The 14,739-nt window shown below is 42.3% G+C and overlaps 1 long non-coding RNA gene across 1 annotated transcript; it reads left to right on the top strand.

The window, feature by feature from the left end:
- Positions 1–407: 407 nt before the first annotated feature.
- LOC111748088 (uncharacterized) lies at positions 408–11,783 on the top strand. Its single transcript, XR_002784053.2, has 4 exons — positions 408–1,969; positions 8,954–9,058; positions 10,743–10,933; positions 11,481–11,783. It is a non-coding gene; the product is annotated as an uncharacterized LOC111748088 (long non-coding RNA).
- The last annotated feature ends 2,956 nt before the right edge of the window (positions 11,784–14,739 follow it).

The raw sequence follows: 14,739 nt of genomic DNA, 5'->3' as shown, positions 1-14,739 counted from the left end.
AGTTCAAGGTTTAAAGAGTATCTCAAGACAATAGTGTCAGGGAGCCCTTCAGTCTCAACCAGTCCAGTAAGTCTGGTTTTTCTTTTTAGGAATTTGAGGCTCTGTTCCACATTTTTCTCCCATTCTATCAGAGTCTATCTATTTGGCTCTGATTAGAATGGTTGGTGGCAGTAGCCGGGCACTACCTAGTTCTTCTGTTCTCAGGGTAGATGAGGCTGCCATTCATGTAGACTATTAGTCCTGTAGACTAGTTTCTTCTCTGAGTCTTTGGTTTCCTTCTTTCTCTTTTGCTCTGAACAAGTTGAGACCAATAGTCGTATCTTAGATGGCCGTTCACAAGCTTTTAAGACCTCAGACCCTACTCTCTAAACTAGGATATAGAACATAAGTTTATGAACTAACGTCAATTAATTAAGATGTCCCACAAGACTGTGGCCCTAATCCTTCAAACCCAGAAAGCCAAACCTGTGAGGTGGTTGGTTATATCTAAGAAGTATCTGCTATGTGCTTTATTATATATATGAATATATGTGCATAGGGTAACAGGCATGCATATATACACACATATGCAGACACCTATAAACTAAAAAAACAACCATTGCTGTTGAGTCGATTCCACGTCATAGCGACCCTACAGGACAGAGTAAAACTGTGCCATAGGGTTTCCAAGGAGCACCTGGTGGATTCGAACTGCTGATCTTTTGGTTAGCAGCCGTAGCTCTTAACCACTGTGCCACCAGGGTTTCCCATACACCTATATTTACCTATACACATATATGCCTACATATATGCATATATACTTGCACATATATTTTTTAGTTGTAATTGCCCATAGGGTTTTCAGTGGCTGATTTTTCAGAAGTAGATTGCCAGGCCTTTCTTCCGAGGCACCTCTGTATGGCTTTGAACTTCCATTCTTTCAGTTAGCAGCCAAGTGTTAACCTTTTGTACCACCCAGGGTCTCTGTAAAACACATACTTGATCATTATTCCAGTCAAGGGACAAGAGTGTATTTTTACACTCAGACCCCATAAATTATTCATTAAGGGAGGCTACTGTTGGCTATAAATTACCCTGGCACTTTGTGCCAGGCTTGTGTGTAGGCAAAGTGGGTTCCAGCAGCCTGAGGGCAGCCCTCTGATGAAGCTGTAGGTGGTGGCTGCTGGAAGTCAAGCCAGGATGTACAGAAGTGGGGAGATAGGAAGGGGACTCTGGTGTATCTGCTGTAGGAAACCAGGAGAGAGAGCTTGGAGGGCTTAGCTTATCCCATTGTCTATCTGACAAGCAACCAATTTGAAAGCCATGGCGGCGGTGGGCTATGTCATGGACCAAAAGTTCTCCACAAACAGGTGGTCCAGGCTAGTGAGTAACCTGTGCAGTGAACATTTGCCACTCTTTGGGCTGCCTACCCTCCTAAACCCTTTGTATTTGGGGGTTTTTTACTCCATTAAGTGATTCTTTGTGAAATGCTCTCACTTCAGAGGCCAAAAGTGCTGGACGTATTTTTTCCTTGCCTCCTTGCAGGCAGGATATGGGCAAGTGATCTAGCCTCAGCCATTCAGAGACTCCTACCTAGAACTTCTAACCTGGAGGGAGTGAGGCAGGAATGCAGACACTGTGGGGAATTGTTCTTGACGGTGCTGTTGGAGTCTAGAAACAGGCATCAAGGTGGCAGTCCAGCAGCTGTGGTGCAAGAATGACCTGGCCATCCCCCACCCCCGTCCCAGTGCCCTCCCTGCCTGGCTCCCCTGATTTGTTCCCATTTCCTCATGCCCTTCCAACAAATTCATTTCCCGTTTCAGTTAGCAACGTTGGTTCTTTATTGTTTCCACTTAAGATCCTCAGAGAGTGACAAAAGTCTGAATTCAGGTAAAGGCCTGCTCTGTGAAGAGTACTTTTCCAGGATCTAGAGGAGGCTAAGAGAAATAAGGTGTTCAACCTTCAATAAGCTCACAATCTAATTGGACAGGTAAGAAGTAAAGTCATGTAAAATAACCTAAATATACACACTTACGTTGTCTCGTTTACATATGTTATCTCATTCATGCCCCATGTAATAAATCAAACCCATTGTCGTGGAGTCAATGCTGACTCATAGTGACCCTATAGGACAGAGTAGAACTGCCCCATAATGTTTCCAAGAGCAGCTGGTGGATTCAAAGTGCTGACCTTTTGGTTTGCTCCTGTAGCACTTAAACCACTGCGCTACCACTACCTGTATAGGGAGTACTATTGTCTAGGTTTTGCAGAAGAAAAAATTGACACCTGGAGGAGTTAAGTAATATTCTGAGATATTACAGTCAGGAGTGACAAAATTGAGATTCAAATGCCATTGAGTCCACTCTGCCACGTGTGTTCACCATTAGAGCTCTGTCTATTGATAGTATTTCCTATGTTTGGACTCTGTGCTGAACGCTTTATTAACATAGTTTTACTGCCTGATTTCAGGTTCAAAGAGGTTAAACTTGTGTAGGAGCCGAGAGCTGGTAAGGGGCAGTCTGGAATTGTCTTAGGCCAGTCTGTCTCCAGTAGCTGGATTCTTCACCACCACACTTTACTGCCTTTCACTTCCATTATGCAGAATAAAAACCAGGAAGATGGGTTTTTTAAGGCTCTGTGGATGCAGGAAGACAATCAAGGACTACCTCAGGAAGTTGGTGCCAATGTAACACCGGGTGTCAGATTACGCAGAGCAGGGGAGTTTGGTTGTGGTGGGCACTTCTACCTTCCAATTCCACTTGTAATTACCAGGGTCACTTTGTATTTTCTCAATAAAACATGTTGACAAATCACTCAAGATAACAACGAAGAGGAAATGGAATCCAAAGCTTCTACTCCCACATCTACTGACATTTGGCTTTAAGACCTCCATAGTATTTTGAGTGACCTACCTCCCAAGCCTTTACCATTTCAACAGTAAGAGGCAGAGCATACCTGCTCTTACCCGCTAGCCCAGCAAGAGTGTGAGTTGTGAGTCCTACCAAGGCCCTACCTCATTCCATTGGCTTTAGCCCTCACTTTCTCGCTATAGGAGCCCTGGTGGCACAGTGGTTAAAGCGATTGACCGCTAAGTGAAAGGCCAGCAGTTTGACTCCACCAGCCACTTCTTAGAAATCCTATAGGGCAGTTTCACTCTGTCCTATAGGGTTGGTATGAGTCAAAATTGACTTGATGACAACAAGTTTGATTTTTTTTTTCCTTCATGTGGACAGGTTGCTCATGCCCCACCAGAAAGCTCAACCTTACTTATCCCAGCTGTCAGACAGGTTAGGCTGTATATAGCCTCAAAGCCTCCAGTACATTCCAAATATGATAGGGCTTGGCTCTGGCTATCCTGGGATTCTGGAATCCCAGCTCTAAACACAGAACTTCAATGTTAGTCTTAGAGTCTAACTTGTGGCCACTGGGCTGTGAACTCTCAAGGGCAGGGAGGATCTCCTAATCCACTTAGAATTAACTGTGCTTAGCACAGTGCTGGGAACCATGGTGGCACAATGGTTAAGCGCTCAGCTGCTAACCAACCCACCAGCATCTCCTTGGGAGAAAAGACCTGGCAATCTGCACCCTTAAAGATTGTTGTTGCTGTTGTTAGGTGCCATCGAGTTGGTTCTAACTCATAGCAACCTCACATACAACAAAATGAAACACTGCCTGATCCTGGTCCTGTCCTATCCTCACATTTATTGCTATGTTTGAGCCCATTGTTGCAGCCACTGTGTCAGTCCATCTTGTTGAGGGTATTCCTCTTTTTCATTGACCCTCTACTTTACCAAGCATGATGTCCTTTTATAGGGACTCGTCCCCCCGATAACGTGTCCTAAGAACATGAGAAGAAGTCTCTCCATCCTTGCGTCTAAGGGGCATTCTGGCTGCAGTTCTTCCAAGACAGATGTGTTCATTCTTCAGGCAGTCCATGGTATACTCAATATTCTTCAGCCATACTATAATTCAAATATATCAGTTCTTCTTTGGTCTTCCTTATTGAGCAGCTATGGCATGCATATGTGGTAATTGAAAATACCATGGCTTGGGTCAGGTGCACCTTAGTCCTCAAAGTGACATCTTTACTTTTTAACACTTTAAAGAGGTCTTTTGCGGCAGATTTGCCCAATGCAATGCGTCGTTTGATGTCTTAACTGCTGCTTCCATGGATATTGATTGTGGATCTAAGTAAAACGAAATCCTTGGCAATTTCAATATTTTCTCCATTTATCGTGATGTTGACTGTTGGTCCAGTTGTGAGGATTTCTGTTTTCTTTATGTTGGGGTGCAATCCATAATGAAGGCTGTGGTCATCAGTAAGTGCTTCAAGTCCTCTTCACTTTCAGCAAGCAATGTTGTGTTATCTGCATGTCACAGTTTGTTAATGAGTCTTCCTTCAATCCTGATGTCCCTGTTCTTCTTCATATAGTCCAGCTTCTCAGATTATTTGCTCAGCATACAGATTGAATAAATTTAGCAAAAGGCTACAACACTGACACACACCTTTCCTGATTTTAAACCACACAGCATCGCCTTGTTCTGTTCGAATGACTGCCTCTTGGTCTATGTATAGGTTCTGTGTGAGCATAATTAAGTGTTCTGGAATTCCCATTCTTCATAACATTATCCATAATTTGTTATGATTTATACAGTCGAATGCCTTTGCATAGCGAATTATAATACAGGTAAACACTTTCCTGGTATTCTCTGCTTTCAGCCAAGATCCATCTGACATCAGCAATGATATTCCCTTGTTCCACATCCTCTTCTGGATCTGGCTTGAATTTCTGGCAATTCCTTGTTGATGTACTGCTGCAACTGCTTTTGAATGATTTTCAGCAAAATTTTCCTTGTGTGTGGTATTGATGATATTGTTCAATAATTTCCACATTCTATTGGATCACCTTTCTTTGGAATGGGCACAAATACAGTTATCGTTCAGTCAGTTGTCCAGGTAGCTGACTTCCAAATTTCTTGGCATAAGACAAGTGAATGCTTCCAGTGTTGCATCTGTTTGTTGAAACATCTCAATTGGTATTCCATCAATTCCTAGAGCCTTGTTTTTTTTACCAATGCCTTTAGTGCAGCCCGGATTCTTCATATGCCACCTTCTGAAATGGTTGAACATCAACTAATTCTTTCTGGTACAGTGACTCTGTGTATTCTTTTTATTTTCTTTTGATGCTTCTTGTGTCATTCAATATTTTGCCCACATGCATTCCATTGCTGTTGAGTTGATTCTGACTCACAGCAACCCTATAGGACAGAGTAAAACTACCCCATAATGTTTCCAAGGAGTGGCTGGTGGATTATAACTGCCAACCTTTTGGTTAGCAGCTGAGCTCTTAGTCACTGTGCCACCAGGCCTTCATTTTATCCATAAAATCTTTTAATATTGCAACTCGAGTCAGTTCTTCCAGCTTGAAAAATGCCAAGCATGTTCTTCCCTCTCTTTCCATAAAGATTACAGCCTTGGAAACCCTGTGGGACAGTTATACTCTGTACTATAGGGTCGCAATGAGTTGGAATTGACTCAAGAGCACACCACAACAACAATAGCACAGTGCTGTGCTCAGAGTAGGTGGGCAGAAAAATTTTAGTAGACCACTGTACCAGGCTCAGGAGGAGCTGAATTAGGACAATTGACTGTGCTTTCCCTAGGCACCTGTGGACTGGGGCCTAGAACTGGGCTTCAGCTCCTAAAACCCAGCCTCGTGCCCTGGGTCTCATTAATCTGCCTTAGTCTGATCACAGCTCACCATCAACATTCTGTCTGCCTACAAGATTCTCATTGTCGTCCATGTGGAATTCTGCCTTAGTGTACCATCCACCTGTTAGGACCTAATCTCTTTGTCTTAGTTATCTAGTGCCACTATATGAGAAATACCACAATTGGGTGGCTTTAATGAACAGAAATTTGTTTTCTCACAGTTTAAGAGCCCAGAAATCCGAATTCAGGTTTCCAGCTCTAGGGGAAGTTTCTCTGTCTGATCTGGGGGAAAGTCCTTGTCTCTTTTCAGCTTCTATTTCTAGGTTCTTGGATTATGTGCTGTGTATCTTCCCCTCTATTTGTGCTTGCTTCTTGCTTATTCTGCTCTTTTATATTACCCTACACTATTTTTTTTTTTTTTTTAGTATACTGCCTCATTAATAAGACAAAGAAAATCCATTCCCAAATGGGATTAAAATTTATAGCACATGTTTTAGGGGGTTAAGATTTACAGCACATATTTTGGGGGGACACAATTCAATCCATAACACCCTTCCTCTTAGGTCTTTAGTGCTGACCATTGGCAGTTGGGTGTGTTGGTCACCATGTCTTACCCTTAGCCCCACTTCTGTGATTGGCCCCAGCAGCAGAGCCACTTTCTTTAATACCTGTCCGGCCATATCATTTGTCCAGTAGGGCTGTGTGCCAAGAAAATAATAATAATACAATAAAACCACTTCCATTTTAGCAAGAATTATTATATCATTTAATGATGAAACCAGCCCGTAAGTAGGTATTTTTATCCCCATTTTACAGATGAGAAAACTGGAGCTAACTAGAGGGTAAAAAACAAATAAAACTTCTAGGTCACTATATTAACTTTCTATTGCTATGTAACAAATTACTACAAACTTAGCAGCTTAAAGCAATGCACATTTATTATCTTACGGTTTCCATGGGCAGAAGTCTGGGCAGAGCTTAGCTAGTTCCCCTGCCCATAGTCTCACAAGGCTGCAATCAAAGCGTTGGCCAGGATGCATTCTTATCTGGAGGCTTGCCTGGGGAAGAGGTGTGTTTAAGTTTGTTCAGGTTTATTTATTTTTTTGTGGCTGTATAACTGAGGACCCCAGCTTCTTACTGTCTGTTTGCTGGAGTCCACGCTCAGGCCCTCAAGGCTACTTGCATAGCCCTCTGCATAGAAAGTTCACATGGCTCTGTGCTTCTTGAAGGTGAGCAGGAGAATCTCCCACTCCTGTCTGCTAACACAGAGTCTTACACAAAGTAACATAATCTTGGGAGTGACATCCCATCATCTTTGCCGTATTCTATTGGTTAGAAGCACGTTGCAAGTTCTGCTTATACCCAAGGGGAAGGTGTGACTCATTGGGGGTCCCGTTAGGGTGTGTCCGCTGTAGCCACATAGCCGCTAAGTGACATAGTAGGGGTCAGAACCATGCCACACTACCTCCCTGCAGCCCCAGGTTCCTTCCTCTCCCTCCACACCTGTTGCCATATGGAATTGTCCTGTCTCATGAATCCCAGGTTGTAAGGATTGGAGACCCCTTTGATACTAGTCAAGTGTATGCTCACAGTTCTTTATGATCAAGTCATTGTAGTTTTTCAATACAAATCCTCTTGAAGAGGATTTAAAATGGGCCTGCCTTGTATTTTATAGTATCATTTACACAGACCTCAGCCTTGTTGGAAGATTTCAGGTGGCTTATGGCAGTAAAACAACCTGCAGAGCCCTCGGAGCATACCTGGGCAGATATACTATATAAACCCAACGTTATTTTACATGGGGCTGAATGTTATTTCTCCTGAGGACAGATTCTATGTACATGCAAACAAAGACCTAACAAATATACAAAGAAGAAGAAAAAAACACAATGCTATTTTTCAATTTAAATAGTATAGAAAAATTTATGTCTAGATAGAATTTAAATTCCTTTCCTAATGAAATGCAATGGAGACAGGTGAGAGCCATAGCCTCCATAAAGCTTGTTGATGCATTAGACACCTTTCCTTCACAATGTCACACCATCCCTTCATTTCTGGAGAGACTGACCTGTTGTCAGTCCCACATAACAGTCTTGTCATAGAGGTTGCCATATATCCTCGGATGTGCCTGCCTTCTCAGCCCTTCTCTATTTTAATTTCCCAAATAGCAATATGGTGGGGATCTGATTTGGTGGGCCGACTCCACAGAGAGCTTTGTCTACTCTTTATTAGTTTGTGGTGAAAAACAACTCTGCAGAAACATAAAGTGTATTCTGCTCCTGAGTCTGAGATAGATTCCAAGTTCATTCCAACTCATAAAAAAGAGCTCATGAAGGCAATAGCAACCCAAGCTGGTCTTGATAGAGAATCAGGATTGCTTTAGTATGTATACTAGAGTTTGTTTGTTTTTTTATCACAGGTAAGTTAGGTAGCCCAAACCCATACATTTTTAATATGCCAGCACACTACAGTGCTCCAATCAATCATAGCAGGATAATGTCATAGCTAAGAAAGGGCTTAGGAAGAACAAGGAATTTGGCTGAACTGAATTTATTAAAGGGCTGTAGAAGCAGATATCAGCACTGCATTCAAAACTCGTCAGTAAAACACTGTGTGTATAAAAGAAAAGATGAGGTATTACTTCTTGCCACCCAAACTTTTCAAAACACATACAATTTACAAAAGTGTATTGCTTTTATACTGGAGAAAATATTTAAGCAGGTTAAATCAAGGAAATAAAAGGCAAAATAATGTCAGTGTTTTAGAAAACTAGAAACTTGGTTGACACTCTATCAAAGAAGGGGGAGAGCTGGGGATTGCTGTTACACTGACCTCTTGCCATCCTTTAAGGCACAGGCCCGCAGAGGGAAAACCAATCGTCATTTGGGAAGCTGGTGTGGTTCCTGATTCCTAGAGGGTCATTTGTTTTCTGAGCTCATTGGAGTCAGGACAGGGTTTGGTTGCTTTGCCTGAGAAAAAGAAAGAGATTGAGGCAGGAGAGATCCAGATGTGGAGAAATTTAAACCCACTACCTAGTAAGGCAAGAGATACCCGGGTAGTCCAAATGGTTTGCACTCAGCTACTAATCTAAAGGTTGGTAGTTCGAACCCACCCAGCGGCACTACAGAAGACCTGGCAATCTGCTTCTGCAAAGATTACAGCCACAAAAACCCCGTGGAGCTCAATTCTACTCTGATACACATGAGGTTGCTATGACTTGAAATCAACTCAATGATAACTTTTTTTTTTAAACCCTGTAAGGCTAGGTACTAAAGTGAAGGACAGGTGAAGATAAACCAAACAATCCACCTCCCAGAATATTCAATACTCGGGAGAAGCATAGAAGAAAGAAGAAAAGAGGATGAAGTTGGTAATTATTTGAGCCCTTAGATTTTTTCTGATACAGTAGAAAATTAAATTGAGCAATAAGAACATTTAATTATCTCATATAACAAAAAGTCTAAAAGTTTTCAGAGTTTGTTCAGCATCTGAACAAGAGTTGGCCTCCTGGGATCTCTTCATTCCCCTCCAATTGCAAGATTGCAGCTGCCGCTCTAAGCATCATATCCTTATCAAAGTGTATTTAAGACAGGATCTAGGGCTGGACTTTTCTTCCTCTTTTTCAATGGTTCTCGAGGGGGAATGATTTTGAAACTCAGGGAATGTTTGACAATGCCTGGAGATGTTTTTGGTTGTCACAATTAGACGGGGTGGTGCCACTGACATCCAGGGATGCTGCTAAACATCTTGCAGTGTGCAGGAGAGCTCCCCTACACACACACACACACACACACAATGAAGAAGTATTTGGGCCAAAATGTCAATAATGCCTGAGGTTGAGGAATCCTAGTTACCTCATCTTTTTGTAGTAGAGAAAAATCTTTCCTCAAGTAGCCACATACCTCATTGGCCGGAAGTGGGCCAGCTGCCCCTGAAGCAGACCTTGAAATGAGGACCCATATGTAAGTAATTTATGAGGAAGTACTCTTGGGGCAGCCAAGTGGGGGTTGTGGGAAGGGGAGTGAGCCAAGCATCACGAAGGTGAAATTTCAGGCAAAGTCCTGGGAAGGGTGGCTTCAGCCTGATCTCACAGGGGAACTCTGACACATAATTTCAAGATGGAGTAGCCCCTATCTGAGACAAGAGAGCTGGACTTCTGTGTCTCTCCTCCACCCATCAATCATAGGTAAGGGTCCCCCAGGGTGATATAGACTCAGGCGTGTCCACTCTCTGCAAGCACTGGGCAAAGTGGCTGTAGTAGATGGAAAGCCATTCTCTGAAGAAGAGTCAAAGTGCTGGCTATCGGAGGCCACTGACCTGGGGTGAGTGGTGGAGGTGAAGAAAGGGCCACACAGAAACCTGAAGGAAATCTAAAGGGATCTGGACAGAGCAGCAACAATACCTACTACACATGCTTAGCCTTAGACCAATCAGTGGCTAAAAGGCACAGTATTACCATGACTGCCTTAGGCCGATTATAACTGATCTCCCATGGTTGAAGGAGAGGCCTACCTTCCTTGAACACATTGGCACACTCTCAGTGCCTGAATGAAATTAAGGTTCAGTGAGCAAGTTAGAAGTGGGGAACTGGTACTGGGTAGGTAACGCACTCTATCTGCCACATTATATCTTCTCTTAAAAAAAAAAAAAAATTATTATTATTATTTTTTTTTTAAGGCTTCCTTTAATCCAGGCAAGGTCATCACATTCTACAACTCCCAGGGGTATCATTCACATGATAGCAGCCCTGGGACAGTGATTAGCTTCTTCTGGGTAATTCTGGATCTCCGAGTGGTGCAAATGGTTAAGTGCTCAGCTGCTAACTGAAAGTTTGGAAGTTCCAGTCTACCCAGAGGTGCCTTGGGAGAAAGGCCCGGTGACCTACTTCCAAAAAACCAGCCATTGAAAACCCTAAATGGAGCAATTTACTCTGACACACATGGGTTCACCATGAATTGGAGTAGACTTGATGTTTTTTTTTTGAGAGAGTGGTGAGTCCCTGGATGGCGATATAACTGTACCTACAGAGCTGTGTTAACTCTCCTCACAGACCTAAGCACTCAGCTACTAGCCAAAAGGCTGCCAGTTGGGATTCACCCAGAGGCACCTCAAAAGAAATGCCTATTTCCAGAAGGTCACAGCTATTGAAAACCCAATGGACTGCAGTTCTACTCTGAAATACATGAGGTCATCATGAGTTGGAATCAACTTCATGGCAACTGGTTGGTTTTTTGTGAGGAGGTGAGTCTGCTGTGATCACACAGAGCAGGACTGGAGACGGAATATCCTATTTCAGAAGGGGGGAGTATGGGTGGGACTTAAAGAGGACGAAAGGAGAGGAGGGAGGGAGGAAGAACGATATATGAATTCCAGTGCAATACTTTGATCTAGCCTTGACAGACCATTGATTGGAGGAAGCAAAAGAAAAAATAACCACATGCAATTTTCTTCCAATTCAAACATTTGGATTAAAGGAAACGTGGATGGGGCCAGCCTGGGGCCAGAATAAGCTGACTTAATTTCAGTTAAAGCTTGTCATCAGAGCAATGATACAAGCTACGCAATGGCTCAATTCAAACACTTTAAAAAGGAAAAAGGATTTTACTCCTGTTACATAGGCTTTTTAGTAGAAACCAGAATTAGGATTCGCAGAGGCTCACGGGATAATTCCACTCCACGATACCTGCCAGTCTTCCTTTCCAGGATGTGGATTTTCTTCTTCCTTGTTTGAACAATGCCATACTTCTCAACCTTGTTTCTTTCTTTTTTTTTTTCATTCTCATTTTAGGCCTTAGCTTTTTTTCCTGTCCAGCTCAGGGTTGATACTGGCTCCGGGAAACAAATTGTTTTAGTATTACTGTGCAGTGTTAGGCGAAGCCCCAGGTACGTTTTTTTGGGTGTGATCAAGAAGAGAATTGCAGCATGCAGCTTTGGTCTGCAGACTTAAACCCCCACATGTTCACATACCAGAACTGACAGGCATAGGTGAAAGATCTGACAGTAGGTGCACATTTAGAGGGTCAGGAGAGCATGATAAGAGCACACTCGGGACCAGACCACTGGGTTTAATGCCCATCTTTGCCACCTACTCCCTATGGGACTTTGGAAGCCAATTAGTTATATATGCCTCTGTTTCCACATTTATGTAATGGGAATGATGTTATTACCTACCTCATAGGGCTTTTGTGAGGACTAAATGAGTTAATATCTCCAGAATCCAACTACTTACCATCTTTGTTGATGTCTATCAATTGTGTCTCAGCCACCATCATGTTTATGGCTTACTGCCTCCTAACTAGTCTGTCTCTACCTTTGCTCTTTTGTCCTTGATATCGTTAGTTGCCATTGAGTTGGCTCTGACTCATGGCAAACTTATGTGTAACAGATGAAATGTTGCCCGGTCCTTCGCCAACTTTTGTCCTGCCACAGTTTCTTTGCTCTGCCTTGGTCTATTTCTCAACACGGTGCCCAGACTCATCCTTTTACAATGTAAGTCAAATATAATGCCACTCCTCTGCTCACCACCTTGAGAAGTTTTCCCATCTCACTCACCACAAAGTGGCCTACAACACCCTACATCTCCTCTGAGTCTTCTCCTCCCTCACTTTGACACAGTCACACTGGTCTCCTGGCTGTTCCTTGAACACAGCAAGTGCTCTCCTGCCTTAGGCTTTCTGCTCTAGATGTTTTTCCTTCAGATGTCTACATGGCTCACTCCCTTCTTGTTGTTGTTAGATGCTGTTGAGTCAGTTCTGACTCATAGCAACCCCTATGTACAATAAAACGAAATCGTGCCCAGTCCTGCACCATCCTCACAGTCGTTGCCATGTCTGAGCCCATTGTTGCAGCCACTGTGTCAATCCATCTCGTTGAGGGTCTTCCTCTTTTTCACTGATCTTCTACCTTACCAAGTATGACGTCCTTCTCCAGGGACTTGTCCCTAGCAGCTTTATTGAGATATAACTTACATACTGCACCCCCTCCCCCCGCCGAAAAATCACTTGTTTTAAGTACACACTTCAGTGGTTTTTACTATACTTACAGAGTTGTGCAACCACCACTACAAACAATTTTAGAACATTTTTATTACCTCAGAAATAAATCCTTATACTTTAGCTATTACCTTCCATTCCCCCTAGCTCTCTCAGCCCTAGGCAACCACTACTCTACTTTCTGCGTCTATACACACCGTGTAAATGCAGTCATACGATATGTGACCTTTTGTGTTTGGCTTCTTCCACTCAGCATGCTTTCAAGGTTCATCCATGTTGTAGCATGTATGAGTACTTCATTCCTTTTTATGGCTGAATAATATTCCATTGCATGGGTATACCACAATTCATTTATTCATTAATCAGTTAATAGACATTTTGGCTGTTATGAATAATGCTGTTATGAACTTTGTGTATAGGTTTTTGTGTGAACATACGTTTTGAATTTTCTTGAATATACTTAGGAGTGGAATTACGGGGTCATATGGCAGTGCAGTGGTTAAAGTGCTTGACTGCTAACCAAGAGGTTGGCAGTTTGAAACCACCAGTGGCTCTGTGGGAGAAAGATGGGGCAGTCTGCTTCTGTAAAGATTTATAGCCTTGGAAATCTTATGGGTTCACTATGAGCTGGAATCGACCCAAAGGCACTGGGTTTTTGTTTTTTTTTATGGTAACTTTATGTTTAACCTTTTGAGAAACTGCTAAATTGTTTTCCAGCTAAATTGTGGCTGCACAATTTTATATTCCTACCAGCAATGCAGAAGGGTTCCAATTTCTTCACATCCTCTCCAGCACATGTTATTGACTATCTTTTTGATGATGACCATTTGGAATCGACTTGATAGCAACTGGTTTGGTTTGGTTTTGGAGTGAGTGTGAAGTAATGCCTCGTTGAGGGTTTGATTTGCATTTCCCTAATAACTAAAAAAAAAAAAAAAAAAAAAAACAAAACTAATTGAGCCTTGGTGGCGCCGTGGTTAAGAGCTTGGCTGCTAACCAAAGGGTCAGCAGTTCGAATCCACCAGCCACTCCTTGGAAACCCTATTGGGGAGTTCTATTCTGTCCTATAGGGTTGCTATAGTGAGGATTGACTCGATGGCAATGGGTTTAATGACTAATGATGCTGAACATCTTTTCACGGGTTTGTCGGCCATTTGTATATCTTTGGGGGAAAACGTCAGTTCAAATCCTTTGCTCATCTTTATTTGGGTTATTTGTCTCCTTGCTATTAAATTGTAAGAGTTCTTTATATATCCTGGATACAAATCCCTTGTCAGATATATGACTTACATGCATTTTCTTCCAGTCTATAGGTTATCTTTTCACTGTCTTGATGTTGTCCTTTAAAGTGCAAAAATTAACCCCTGAAACCATTGCTTTGAGATAATCTTTAAACCTTAAACCAAAAATATCCCCCTAAAACCTTCTTAAAACTAAAACAATAGTTTAGATTAACTAATAGAAAATGTCTGCCTTGAGCATTATGCTCTTTTAAGATCTATCTATATGGGATCAAATTAACAACAGCAACTCGAAAGATTAGATAGGAGCCTTAGGGGACAGTGTGTTTATGTTAATGGGGGAGGAACAACTCAGTAAAAGGAGGGTGAGAATGGTTGTACAACTCGAAGAATGTAATCAATGTCACAGAATTGTATTACATGTAGAAACTGTTGAATTGATGTATGTTTTGCTGTGTATATTCTCAGCAACAACAACAACAAAAGAATTTTTTTTAAGTGCAAGTTTTTTTTTTTGCATTTTAGGTGAAAGTTTATAGGACAAATTAGTTTCTCATTTAAAAATTTTTACAAAAATTGTTTTGTGACATTGGTTGCAATCCCCACAATATGTCAGCACTCTGCCCCTTTTCCTTCACACCTTGGGTTCCTCGTGCCCATTTGTCCAGGTTTCCTGTCCCTTCCTGCCTTCTTGTCTTTGCTTTTGGACTGGTGTTGCCCATTAGGTCCGCTATACTTAATTGAACTAAGAAGCACCTTGCTCACGTGTGCTGTTTTATAGGCCTGTCTAATCTTTGGGTGAAAGATGGACTGC

This window comes from Loxodonta africana, chromosome 27, assembly GCF_030014295.1.
Source record: "Loxodonta africana isolate mLoxAfr1 chromosome 27, mLoxAfr1.hap2, whole genome shotgun sequence".
Classification (NCBI taxonomy): Eukaryota; Metazoa; Chordata; class Mammalia; order Proboscidea; family Elephantidae; genus Loxodonta; species Loxodonta africana.
Note: the sequence above shows the minus strand (reverse complement) of the source record. Positions and strands in the feature narration are given on the sequence as shown.